At 33.8% G+C, this 15,000-nt stretch overlaps 1 protein-coding gene across 8 annotated transcripts in view; it reads right to left on the reverse strand.

The window, feature by feature from the left end:
• The window catches only part of LOC137655668 (1-phosphatidylinositol 4,5-bisphosphate phosphodiesterase delta-4-like), a 277,338-nt gene that overhangs the window by 166,044 nt on the left and 96,294 nt on the right, over positions 1 to 15,000 (reverse strand). The gene's annotated exons all lie outside the window — the stretch shown is intronic.

Here is a 15,000-nt window from a genome sequence, read left to right on the forward strand (position 1 = left end):
AGCCACAAATTCGTGCAAGTGTCAGCCTGGCTTAACTCTGATAACCGTTATTCACTACTATTTTTCTTTTTCTTGGCGGTTAATAGCGGCCAATCGACTTCATACACATATAATTCAAGCTGACAACGAGATTTCTCGAAGTATCGTTAAGATATGTGGAGAGTGGTGGGACTGTGGAGATGCCTACCTGATGTGTGTAGGCCTAGCCATCACTTCAGCAATTAAACCTAGTTGCATTTTAAAAGCAGTTTGTAACGTTTTGTATGATCAATATCTTTTCATTATTCATAATGCATTTGTTCCCAAATGAAAAAAACACGAACAAATACAATATACAGCATAATATAAAGTTTGGTTTAAAAAAAATTATTGAGTTGTTCGTCGTTTTAAAATTTCCTATAGATTTCATATATTAAATAAAATTAGCAGGTAAATTTCGACAAATTCTACCAGTGGCCCTTGACCCTTAAAATGCAACATGAAACCAAAATCCTTTTCAGCTGAAAAATGAAGAGAATCACCTAATGACCACAAAGACAACTTCCCCCTTTCCTTTAAACTCTGCCATTTGCATCGCCAGCAGCTTGTCGGTTGAAACGCGTGACCTTTTCTAATAATGAATATGTTGTTCGTTATATATTCATTTGGAGTTCAAAAGTTTTGCTAGATAACACCTTTATTTTTTAAATCCAAAGGAAACATGTTTATCTATTTTGTCCTACTCGACACAAACTATATATATATATATATATATATATATATATATATATATATATATATATATATGTATGCATAAATACACATTGTATATTTATATACTGTATATACATAAATATATACGTGTATATATATATATATATATATATATATATATATATATATATATATATAAACATGAATATATAAATAAATATATCTATATATATCTATCTATATATATATATATATATATATATATATATATATATATATATATATATATATATATATATATATATATCGCCACATATACTGTATATACATACTATATATATAAAAATATATATGCATATATATATATAAAAATATATATGCATATATATATATATATATATACATAAATACTAGTATATATAAGTATACACCAGTGATTCTTAAACTGGGGGGGGGGCCGCCACCCTAGGGGGCCGCCAGGAGCTTTCCAGGGGGGCGTAAGTAGTTAAAATAGTAACAATGAAAATACAAATGTAGTAATTATGATGGCTTTTGTTTTACAATACTACATAAATATGGAATAATCAATTACTAAGGAGGATGTGTAATATTTTTTGATATGGTCATGATCCATGAATGATTATATCAAGAGTAAAAATTATGTTTATTTTTGCAGTAATTTGTATTTTTTCCAGTATTTTCTATCAATGTAATAACTGTAATCTGTATAATGCTAAAACAGTTTGAAAAAAGATTATGATAAAATTTTGTTTCATCATAATATATTCATTTTACCCATTTTCTATGAACAATGTTTATTTTATTGAAGTATTACTTTCTACTTTGGCAGAAATTTCAAGGGTGGGGAGGGGGGCATGGGGTCTATGCTTAATGCAGAAGGGGGGCGCAAGGCAAAAAAAATTTAAGAACCACTGGTATATACAGTATGTGTGTGTTAGTGAATGAGTGGCTCCTCCCAATTTATGTGTCTGCATTGGCAAAATCTTAGCTATACACAGTTCATTTATTTCTAGATGTGATTCTTGATTGCAAATTTACTTTTGAGAAACACATTCGGTCTGTTTCTTTGTAAAATGAAAAAAAAAATTAATTACTGAGAAAAAAAATCTTTCAAGATTTTCGGTGACCAATCTATTCTGAATATTTTTTTTCTTCATTTTTTATTCTTAAATTTGTTCTTCAGCTGCTGAATGTCCTTTTAATTTGTTGGACAAGGACTTAAAATCTATTAAATTTCTTATTTCCTGGTCTTAGGTGCCACAGTTCAATTAATTCTTTATGTATGTTGCATAAGATTTTTCATAATTCTTACCATCCTTAACATTCAGATCTTCCTGGACAGTTACATCCTGTATGTAATATAGGTACTGCATGCATTTAATTCTAACAGCCTTGTCATCTCCATCATATGGCTGAACACCACACAGTATTCGATAAGTTTTATTTCACCCGTGACCCGATTGTGGAATGATCTTTCTTGCAGGTGACTAAAAGTTCAAATTTGCGGGGAATCTTTTTTTTTTTTTCTTTTTAAGTTGAAAAGGTTGCCATGAGTCTCTCTTCTTTATATTTGACATATCTATTTCAGCGTTGTTACTGATCTTCAGATATTTTATGTTCTTTACTCATTACTTTTTATGTAGTCTAATTCCTTTCCTCACTGGAGCCCTTGAGCTTATAGCATCCTCCTTTCCCACAAAGGTTATAGCTTAACTAATAATAATAATAATAATAATAATAATAATAATAATAATAATAACAACAAAAATAAAAACACTAATAATAACAACAATAATAATGATAATAATCATAATAATAATAAAGTGTGTGTGTGTGTGTAGGAAGAGCGTCTTATAGTAACCAATTCATACTTTATAACGTCATCAGAATCGCATCAAAAAGTACTCCGGTTCGACTTAGGCCTCTTGATTCTACTCGATTCTTGTTTCTTTTCATTTTTATGCATAAAGCAGAAACAACTAGTTTTGGCTCTTACAACTTTTGTGATAACGCTCTTAATGAACTGTTCAATACATGAGCGTTCTTTGCCTATTGCTTTGTTATATTTAGGTTAGTTGATTGCCCATTTAATCTTTTTATCATTACCTTTGTGCTTTAAGTACAATACCGTTTTCCCCCATTTGAGAGTGAGGTTTTCAAGAAAAATATTCGGCAGGCCCTTGAGCAATGCCAGACTTTTTAACCCCATAAGGTTAAATTTCAAGCACATTTTGCTATATATTTTTTTTGAAATTGCTCTAACAGGCTTAATTTTTGTCCTAAAGAGGTCAGGTTGGTCTCATTCTTTTGGAAAATGCCTGAAGTTTCTCATGAAATTATCAAATATGTGTGAAAACATGTAATTAACAGTGTTTTGCAAGAACGTACCGGTACGTCCTTTGGGGGTGAAAGGGTTAATTCAAATGTCAAATCCAGAGGAGTCATATAGGCCTACTTCGAGGTTCCAAAACTTTTGCCCCAGTGTTTTCTCCAGAGCATTTACGTGTAGGCCTAACAAAACTTTCCAAAATTAAAAACATTGCAGTTTGGTATACCATCCTTTACATTCTCCCTGGACAATTCTATCCTGTTCGTAATACTAGGCAGGCAGTTAATTCTAATAGCCAGGCCTTCTCCATCATGAGGCTCAATACTACTCAGTACTCTAGAAGTTTTATTCCAGCTGTTACCAAGTTGTGGAATGATCTTCCTAATCGGGTAGTTGAATCAGTAGAACTTCAAAAGTTCAAAGTTGGAGCAAATGCTTTTTTGTTGACCAGACATAAGTCTTTTTATAGTTTATATATGACATATCTGTTTTTGACGTTGTTAATAGTTTATATATGACATATCTGTTTTGACGTTGTTACTTTTTTTTAGAATGATTTATTGTTAACTTGTTCTCTTCATTTATTTATTTCCTTATTCCCTTTCCTCACTGGGCTATTTTTCCCTATTGGAGCCCCTGGGCTTATAGCATCTTGCTTTTCCAATTAGGGTTGTAGCTTGGATAGTAATAATAATAATACTAATAATACCACTGTCATGAACTCTCAGTATCGTTCATTCGTTCGTTTAAGAACTTCTTGCCTATAGCAAGACACGGGCTCTTGCACAAAGTCAGCCCACAAAACTCTCAGTAATCTTCCTGCCATTTAAATCGTGCATGATTGTTAATGTGGTTACAGCGTAGCCACCGTGAGATCGCTGACCACGGTTACAGGCGCTAATATACAGGAGTTTTAAAACAGGTGAAGGATAATATCGTAAAAACATTCCTGCTAACTGCCTACTACTCTAATTCATCCACCACTGGAGCCGCTTCTATAAATTGGCATCGGCACGACTAAATTAAACTGGTGACCCTTCCATTCTTCTCAAAAACCACGTCCCGTGCAAATGGTCATTGAGAAGGAAAGGCAACAAATGAAAGAGTTAAACTATACTCTTAGCAATCATGCACGCACGAGGAGTAGGAGAATGATGAGTGAGAGGAAAGGAGGATGGAGGATGGAGGAGGAGGAGGAGGATGAAGAGGGAGAGGAAGGAAGAGAATGAAGATGAGGAGGGGCTGCTGGGGGAGCAGTAACAAAAGAATAAGGGGCTACCCATCCGGTTACTACTATTTCGCGCTCAAATATTCCAAGTTAAATCCAAAGTAAATCAAAGACATCCATAACATTACATAATCCTTCACAACCTGTTGTTTACCTAGAGAGGCTAATCATTCATGGGAACAGAAAGAGAATGGTGACCAGTGCATTGTCCAACAGCAAAGAATGAAGGCGTTTTATCAAGTATTCAATCGGCACGGTGTTTCGCAGATTCACCGACTTAAGCCCCGCCCACTCAACTGTAGCCGAGAACCACGTCAACTGCAACAGCTGTCTCCAACTACAGTGATGTAAACTCTATTTATATATCCAGGACCTGCTGAGAGAGAGAGAGAGAGAGAGAGAGAGAGAGAGAGAGAGAGAGAGAGAGAGATTTATCATTTTAGCAGATAGGAAAGAATGACAGCTAACCAAGGTAGTGAATAGTTGGTAAAGTTAAGTATTTGTAAGGGTTATGTAAAGTGTGGTTTAACCACAATTTTATTTATATCAAAGGTACATTTTATTCTTGATGTGATCTTTAAGTTAATTTACTACAACAACAGCCAAAATTTCTTTTTCTTTTTGTTTTCTGGCAAGACAATATTAAGTCAGGCAAAAAAAAAAAAAAAAAAAAAAAAACGTCAGAGAATCATTTGCAACGAACTAGAATACCTGATGTGGACTAAATGGTCAAGACAAACAAAAGGAATAGGAAATTCAAGACTGTATCACATACTACCTCAAACAAGTACAACATAAATTTAGATTAAATTCGATTAAACAAATACTGACCAAACAAATCTTTACAAAGAAAGAGGTATTCCCAAACGGAAGACGAACTTAACCATTTCAGCAGTCTAAGCAGTTTGATAAATAATTATAATTTACCAGAAACCCCCATGTCGCAATATTTTTTTGACTGGGAAGGCATGCTTCATATCGCACAAGCTCAAGTGAATAAATCATATACTAAACCACATACCAATAATTTCATGCCCCCGTATCGTTGTAAGGCAACATCAACTATCTATTCAGTTAGCAATTTACAGCATTTGAAGATTTAATAAAAAATCTAAAAAATGTCACAATACGGGGAACAAAATCTCCTCTTACTTCTGTACTTGAAACACTTGGCGAAGTTGTTTCAAATACAGAAACAAACGAAAAAGAATAAAACAATACGAAGGAAGTGCTGTATACTTCCCTTGCCATGTATAAACAAGAATTTCATTACGGACTATTATCTACTTGAACCCTTCTCATTATCAGGAATGAATAAAAACAGCATTCCGAGAGGAATGCTAAAGCTATGCATGTCACCAAGCAACGTCCCTCGCAGACTAAACCTACTGATGAATTAAAGATAACACCTCGCATTTCTTCCAAAGGAATATCAATTATGCAATTTTCTTCCTACAAGATTAGACAATAAACGAGCAATATGAGTTGTGAAATGCTGAATGCCTTGAAACGTATACGATAAAATTATTTATGAAAGGCCCTGAAGAGAGTAGTGTTCCCCTGCAGTATGAGACCAGAAAAAGTCATTAAAGTAACAATGTAATCAAGAAATCATATAAAAATACTAAAAACAATAAGAGTGGCTATTTCGGTGTGAGCATCATGACTTAAATGGCAGAGTTAAAGGATTTATTGGCGGTGTTTATGTGCCAAATGAGAAAAAGTGTCATAATCCAAAAGATAGCCAGTTTAAACTCGTGTAGGGGACAACAGATAATGACATGAAAACTCTTTTTGCTTGGGTTTAAAGTTTCTCTAGAAGGCAGTTCTTCATCCAAGCTAGGACCAGGGATGGCGAGGCAATGGCTGCTAATGACTCAGCAGATAGACATATAGGCTCCCCCCAAACCTCTCATCCCTAGTTCACAAGGATGGTAAGGTTGCAGACACTACAAAAAACTAGAGTTTGAGCGGGACTAACTCCAGTCCGCAAGAACGTAAAGTAGGGACGTTTCCAATACGAAATTCCATTAACCAAGAGTTGCGACGTAAAGGTAACAGAAGAGGCAAGGCCAGACAGGCTCAGAACTGGAAGGAAATATTAAAGTCCAAAACCTCTTTTTCTCAAGTATGGGAAAATAAGACTTATAAAAACTCTCCCTCGAAGAAGCTCAGAGGGGCTACACTGGAACACCCTTTATAATTGATATATATATATATATATATATATATATATATATATATATATATATATTATATATATATATATATATATATATATATATATATTTATTATTATGATTATATATATATATATATATATATATATATATATATATATATATATACAGTATATATTAATGCATTGCATAGTATGGGCTTCACTGTTGAAAAGTAGGCATATCATTCAAACATATACCAAGGTTACTTCGTTTTAATTTTCTACCAGAAGTTTAATAACTATCGAATTAGAGCAATATAATAGAATTTCATGCAATGAATTCAATACTTTTCTTAACCAAAGTACTTCATTAAAACTCTGGAATGTTTCAATTCAATGTCAGTTTCATTGAAGGCCCAAATGAAAGATTATGGTAATAACTAATAAGAGACAATCTCTAGGGTTCCATTCTGTTATTCTTCATGTCCATCCATTGTCTGTCATTCTCGTTATATGTCCTGCCCTTGTCCATTTCATTTTCTTACAAGTTGCTAGAATATCCTTTATTTTAGTTCGCTCTCGTAGTCATGTTCTTTTTCTGTCTCTTTGTGTTATTCCCATCATTATTCTTTCCATATATCTCTTTGAGTTGTTACTAGCATGTGTTCTAAGGTTTTATTTAGTAAGGCTCCAAGTTTCTGATGCATAAGTTAATACGGGTAGGACCATATCATTAAATAATTTTCTTTTTAGAGAAGTGGCATTTTACTTTTCATCATCTCATTTTGTTTACCAAAGGCTTTCCATCCAAAGCTTATCTTTCTAGAAATTGTAAAAGAAGAAGGGCAAGGAAGAGAATACGATGGTTTGACGAACTAAGAAAGACCACAAACAGACGGAAGTGGAAGGACATCTCCGAGGCCTTTGTTCTGCAGTGGACTAGTAACGGCTGATAATGGTGAAGATGACACCTGTATTCCCAACATAACAAAACAACAAACAATTAGGATGATTCAAACACAAAAACGGGTGACTAATACCACTAAAGTATTAAAGAATATATACAATATGGAAGATGTTATTAACATATCTGCGAATTAAAACGAAAAACAACCTTCTGCTTTACCTGGAGTAAAAAAAAAAAAAAACAATCCTTTTAATGGGTATTTCTAATCACTTATAATAACTTGTTAAACCAGGTGCAGAATATATTGATTGTAAATTGATTGTAATACAGAGTCAGCCAGAGGCAAGTCGTCAAATGCATTCTTTTACGACGATCATTATACAAACTGAAGCTGGGATGACCAGAAGTTTTATAATACCATGATAAGATACCTACAAAGAGGGAAGTGACCCAACTGACTGAAGAGTAAGAACAGCTGTTGCCACGTAAAGGTGCTACATACAAGCCAGCAATACCATCATGCTTTTAGATTTTGAATCAGACGATTTTAGTGTCAACAAAAATATGTAATTAAAAGAGGACTTGCTGTTTTATGAGCAAATTCTTTCTTCTAACAAAAAAAATCCAGAAACTTTAAACAAGCACAAAAATTACTTGATCATATTTACAACCGTCAGCTAAAGGTTATTTCTTGTTTTAGAATACAAATACAAAATAGACCAAAAAAAAAAAATTAAAAAGGAAAAAAGAAAACCATTAGATTTACATCGTAATTTTCAGACGTCTAAAACTAAGCCATTCCATTCAAGCATGCTTGCTTGCTTGCTAATGGACGTCGAATTGAAGGACACTCACTGAACCATGTCACAAGACGTTGACTCATAAGATGGCTACTAGGAAATCTCTTGCACATTTCCTTCCTCCTTGCCATCAAAACATGAAGTATTCATTCAAAACGTGTATAGGACAGATTTCCTTCGGGCAATATGGGTAACCACTATAGAATCAAATCCACCAGATCTACATCAGACTTCATGTGGTTGTACTGTAGGGAGTAGATTGGCTAGGGCACTAGCCACCGGTTGAAATACTACCGCTAGAGTTATTGGGTCCTTTGATTGGCCAGACAGTACTACATTGGATACTTCTCTCTGTTTACGGCTCATTTTGTTTTTGCCTACAAATACACAGACACGTCTGGCCTATTCTTTCCACATTCTCGTCTGTCCTCATACACGTGACTACACTAAGATTACCAAACAATTCTTCTTTGCTCAAGGGGATAACTACTGCAATATAATTGTTCAGTGACTACTTTCCTCTTGGTGAGGGTAGAAGAGACTCTTTAGCTATGATAAGCAGCTCTTCCAGGAGGAGGATACTCCAAAATCAAACCATTGTTCTCTAGTCTTTGGTAGTGTCATAGCCTCTGTACCATGGCCCTCCATTGTCTTGGATTAGAATTCTCTTGTTTGGGGATATACTCAGGAACGCTGTTCTATCTTATTTCTCTACCTTTTGTTTTTTGAAAATTTTATAGTTTACATAATCATGAAAGATCTAACTCAATGATGTTACTGTTCTTAAAATATTTCATTTTAATCTGTTCATTACTACTCTTGTAGTTTGTTTATATCACTGTTTCCTTTCCTCACTGGGAAATATTATATCAATGATAATATAGAATCCCATACATTCGGGCCAACAACTGAGGTCAAAGGCACAAGAGAAGGATTTCCAAGATACTGAAGCTGAAATAGAAACCTTTGCCAATCAAACAAGAATGCAGTTCAGTTTTTGCATGAAATGTGTTTATATGGGACTTTAGAAATATGCCTAAGTAAAATTATAGACTTAGTAAACTATGGAGATGATAACTTATGATTTGATAGCCTGTGCTTCCAAACAGTGAAGATAAATTCCACATAATTTAAAGTTCACATACTTCCAACCAGTTTTTTTATTGCTTACGTATTTTAAAAGATAGATTTCAAATTATCTGTAAATTTCACTCGAATCTTACCACAGATTAATTCTACTTAATTTACTTTTCTACAATTGCAAAAATTGAGCAAACGTTTCTTCATAATTTGAAAAGTCATTCAATTATTTGGAAACTCCGAAATTAATTAAAATGTATTGATAAGTTTAAACTAAGATTCTTTAATTTCAAAATTAAATTTTAAGTGCGTGAAGAATCTTTAATTAAGCTTGACAGAATTTCATAACTGATCTCACAAGTTCCTTGACAATGCTTACGGTTCAATTTTGAAGGAAAATTAATTAATATTATTATTATTACAACCCTAGTTAGAAAAACAACATGCTATAAGCCCCCAGGCTCCAAAAGGGAAAATATAGCCTAGTGATGATAAAAGTAAGGAAATAAATAGATATGAATAGTAATGAAAAACTAGGCCTGACTATGATAATTAACTGGATGACTAGTATTACGAACAGGATGAAACATTCCAGGATGATCTGCAAGAAAACACTTCAATTAAGTTCTTTAGAATAAAAAAAAAAGTAAAATCTGAATTAAAATCTCGGGAGATAAAAGATAGTTAGCAAGCAGACTATGGCTTCCATTTCAAATGTTGATGACACCACAATGGCGTCTGATAAATTTCGAAGTTGAATATTAATTCCTGGATGTATATTATTTGCCAACAATGAAATCTCAATTACTGTATTCACCACAGCATTTTGATTAGAAGTAAACTCATATATTAAGGTGGCAGTCATATTCCATTTTACTGGATATCTTGAGGTCCCACGCTTGAATAAATCAACAGGAAAAAAAAAGAGAGAGAGAGAGAGAGAGAGAGAGAGAGAGAGAGAGAGAGAGAGAGAGAGAGAGAGAGAGAGAGAGAGAGAGAGAGAGAGATCAGTAAATAAAAATTTCTCGACATGAATGTTCGACTGTGTGCACCATGCAGAAACAGAATAAACACAACAGCTCAGAATAGATACGTTTAGCATAGACATGTCAATTGTGCGTGGGATTTCAAACAAAGCAGATGACAATTCTTTTACCAAAAACAAACGAGCAACTTCAATGGCTACAACACTTGGATCAGATTGAAACGTTGTTATTCACTCCAAGAGAATGTTAGAGTAAGTGCCAATTCCTGTATGCGAGTTATAATCCCCTATCCTACAGGACAATACAATTCGCCTGAATAACTGAAGCTTCTATGGATATATCATGGAACTATTAAAAGACGCTTTCGTGTATGGAGGTCAGAAATTTTTATGAAATTTATGGAAAATATTAATACGCGGTATCTTGCAAAAAATGCTATAATGAATCGGGGTATCTGGACTAACGTGAATACACTAAAATTTCAACAGAAAAAAAATTTATATCTTTATCATTATTATTATTATTAATATGATTATTCAAAGTGTGCATTATGGCAGTTATTTAATTGGTAGAACTATGCACGTAGACTGTAGATGAAGAATAAAAGACGGCAAACAACGAAAAGCCATGACCAAAGACAGTGTTGCTGAACTCAAATACGTGGAGAGAGAGAGAGAGAGAGAGAGAGAGAGAGAGAGAGAGAGAGAGAGAGAGAGAGAGAGAGAGAGAGAAACTTATTTGCCTAAGGATACATGCAAACTCTTTATCCAACAACAAAGCAGAAATCAAAATCCAAAGAAGTTTAATGGAATAAAATAAAAAATATTCAAGCAAACACTGAATGAAAACTTGGAATCCACTGACGTATCTCAACATTAAAAAAGGTTGAAACATGGATGGAGAGAGTTTGAGCATAAGTTTGACAGAGGCCCATCGTCTGATGGGGTTCGTTCGAGGAGAAAATATAATAGTCTCTTTCACAGTGTGTTTAAGATACCCCTGATCAATACACAGACGCTAAGAATAATTATTTTAATCAATTATTTATCGGTACTCCATAATGGTAAACATCGAATTACTACAATTAAGACCATTTAATATAATTAAAAAAAAAACGATAATTCACAATACAATTTACGACTTCTTGTAAAAGAAGTCATTAACAGATAAGTATAGGAATACATTTCACGGTACCCTTTAGTCGGAATGTCAATCTCAAAATTACTACACATAATCAACACAGTACCTCAGAAAGGTCGATGAATATCTATAGGCCTACGCGATGATAAATAGAAACATACATATTAATAGTAGTAGCACAACTTGTGAGAACATTTAAAAATTTTTGGTATGAAAAAAAAATGGAATTAACGGAATGCATTACTCGTGTCATTAACTTCAGCACAGCCCTATGATAATAAATATAATTCCCCATGTCATTAACAGCAGCACAGATTTAAGATAATCAATAAAATTCGCCATGTCATTAACAGCAGCACAGATTTAATATAAATAAAATTCCTCATGTCATTAACAGCAACACAGCCTTCAGATAACAAATAAAGTTCCCCATATCCTTAACAGCTACACAGACTCATGATTAATAAAATTTCCCTTGCCATTAACAGCAACATAGCCTTCAAATAATAAAATTCCTCATGTCATTAATTGCAGCACAGCCTTAAGGTAATAAAAAAAATCCCCATGCCATTAACTGCAGCATAGCTTTGTGATAATAAAATTACTCGTGTCATTAACTTCAGCACAGCCCTATGATAATAAATATAATTCCTCGTGACATTAACTGCAGAAAAGCCTTAAAATAATAAATATAATTCCCCATGTCATTAACAGCACCACAGATTTAAGAAAAATAAAATTCCTCATGTCATTAACAACAGCACAGCTTCAAGATTGATAAAATTCCTCATGTCATTAACAACAGCACAGCTTTAAGATTGATAAAATCCCTCAAGTCATTAACAGCAGCACAGATTTAAGATAAATAAAATTCTTCATGTCAGTAACAGCAGCACAGCTTTAAGATTGATAAAATTCCCCATGGCATTAACAGCAGCGTAACTTCAAGGTAATAAAAAAAAAGCCCATGCCCTTAACAGCAGCACAACTTAATGGTAATAAATTTCCCAATGTCATTAACAGCACCACAGGCTTAAAATAATAAATAATATTCCGCATTTCATTAACAGTACCACAGCCTTAAAATAAATAAAATTCCGCATTTCATTAACAGCACCACAGCCTTAAAATAATAAATTCCCAAGGTCATTAACAGCACCACAGCCTTAAAATAAATAAAAATCCGCATTTCATTAACAGCAGCACAGCCTTAAAATAATAAATTCCCAATGTCATTAACAGCACCACAGTCTTAAAACAAATAAAATTCCGCATTTCAATAACAGCATCAATGCCTTGAAATAATAAATTCCCAATGTCATTAACAGCAGCACAACTTCAAGGTAATGAATAAATTACCTTAGTTAACAGTACCAAAACTTGAGAGCATATTCGATTCACAATCAAAAGCAACAAAATATAATTCAAAGCAAGAGTCAATTCTTCCCACAATAGCAACGGCGTAACTTCTAGGCAGAAAATGGCATTGTATACTGTACAGTATATAGCAGTGGTTCCCAACCTGGGGGAAATTTCCCCCTGGGGGGAAATTTGAAGCTTCCAGAGGGGAAATAATTACACTACCTACTAACTAAAACAAGCGGGAAATGTCCATATAGTACGTGCGGCAATTTGTTGTTAGCTATTCAATTGTGATATGATCATATCAGTTCTCACTGACATGATATTCAAGGGGAGAATTGGAATATCATACCCATTTCTGAGGCAGGCGAGTAGTAGGTTGGCCTGGGCACCAGCCGCCCGTTGAGATACTACCGCTAGAGAGTTATGGGGTCCTTTGACTGGCCAGACAGTACTACATAGGACCCTTCTCTCTGGTTACGGTTCTTTCCCTTTGCCTACACAGACACCGAATAGTCTGGCCTATCCTTTACAGATTCTCCTCTGTCCTCATACACCTGACAACACTGTGATTACTAGACAATTCTTCTTCACCCAAGGGGTTAACTACTGCACTGTAGTTGTTCAGTGGCTACTTTCCTCTTGGTAAGGGTAGAAGAGACTCTCTAGCTATGGTAAGCAGCTCTTCTAGGAGAAGGACACTCCAAAATCAAACCATTGTTCTCTATTCTTGGGTAGTGCCATAGCCTCTGTACCATGGTCTTACACTGCCTTGGGTTAGAGTTCTCTTGCTTGAGGGTACACTTGGGCACACTTTTCTGTCTAGTTTCTCTTCCTCTTGTTCTGTTAAAGTTTTTATAGTTTAAATAGGAAATATTTATTTTAATATTGTTACTATTCCTAAAATGTTCTATTTTTCCTTATTTCCTTATTTCCTTTCCTCACTGGGCTATTTTCCCTGTTGGGGCCCTTGGGCCTATAGCATCCTGCTTTTCCAACTAGGGTTGTAGCTTAGCATTTAATAATAATAATAATAATGAGGGTTGGGCGGGACATGAAGGGGGAAATCTGGATGGTTGAACTGGGTGCAGGGGGGAAATGACTGAAAAAGGGTTGGGAACCACTGGTATATAGTATACGTGACGAGAAGCTTTATAACCTCAAGGCACTTGATAAAATTACTTGTGTAATCAACAGCAAAACAATTTTCAAAATTGGTAAAACTACTCAGATAATAGTTATGAATTCCTGGCAATTAATAAAACTATTTGATCATCACAAGCAAAACGTTAAATTTTCAAAAAAAAAAAAAAATAATTTTATCGATGATTATCTTAAGTAATAAGTATTGTTAAACAGATGAACTTCTAGACCTAATCAACACCATCATAACTTCAAAAGCTTTAAATAAAATTAAAATTTTGCAATTAATCAACATCACACTCGGCAGTTGATTGCCCAATTTAATGTTACCGATTATAGTCAAGATATTTTATTTTCTTTATTCATAACTTCTCGTGTAGATTGTCTCTTTAATTCATTTCCTCACTGGGCTATTTTTTCCTATTGAACCCCTTGGGCTTATATCCCGCTTTTCCAAGTAGGGCGGTAGTTTCACTATTCGCTGGTAATATATATATATATATATATATATATATATATATAATATATATATACATATATATATTATATATATATATATATATAAGTATATATATATATATATATATATATATATGTATATATATATATAAGTATATATATATATATATATATATATATATATATATGTGTGTGTGTGTGTGTATATATATGTATATATAAGTATATATATATATATGTATATATATACATATATATATATATATATATATACAGATAGATAGATAGATAGATATAGTTGTACTTTAATTCTCACGAGTCAACCAAAATTAGACTGCCGGAAGTTATGGGACCAAACTCCCCCCTCACTAAAATCTATCACTAAGTAACAAATACAACGAATCCCCTCCCCAGACGAAACGGGCTTGGCAAGGCCCAACCAGAACCGGGTCCTGGATATCGTATCCTTTTTCTGTGAGTGAATGAGTCCTTAGAGAACATCCTTCGAATACCACCACTGAATCCATGGACCACGCCCACTTTACCTGCATCTTCCCACTTAGATCTGCCAATATTTTCTCTAAAGCACATGTAAAATATCAATTATTGTGCGTCTTTATTCTTTGTATTAAAATAAGCCTGAGACGTATATTAATGAAAATTTTCTTTATCACTGTTAAATATCGCCACC

The sequence above is a fragment of the Palaemon carinicauda genome, chromosome 16 (genome assembly GCF_036898095.1).
Source record: "Palaemon carinicauda isolate YSFRI2023 chromosome 16, ASM3689809v2, whole genome shotgun sequence".
NCBI lineage: Eukaryota > Metazoa > Arthropoda > Malacostraca > Decapoda > Palaemonidae > Palaemon > Palaemon carinicauda.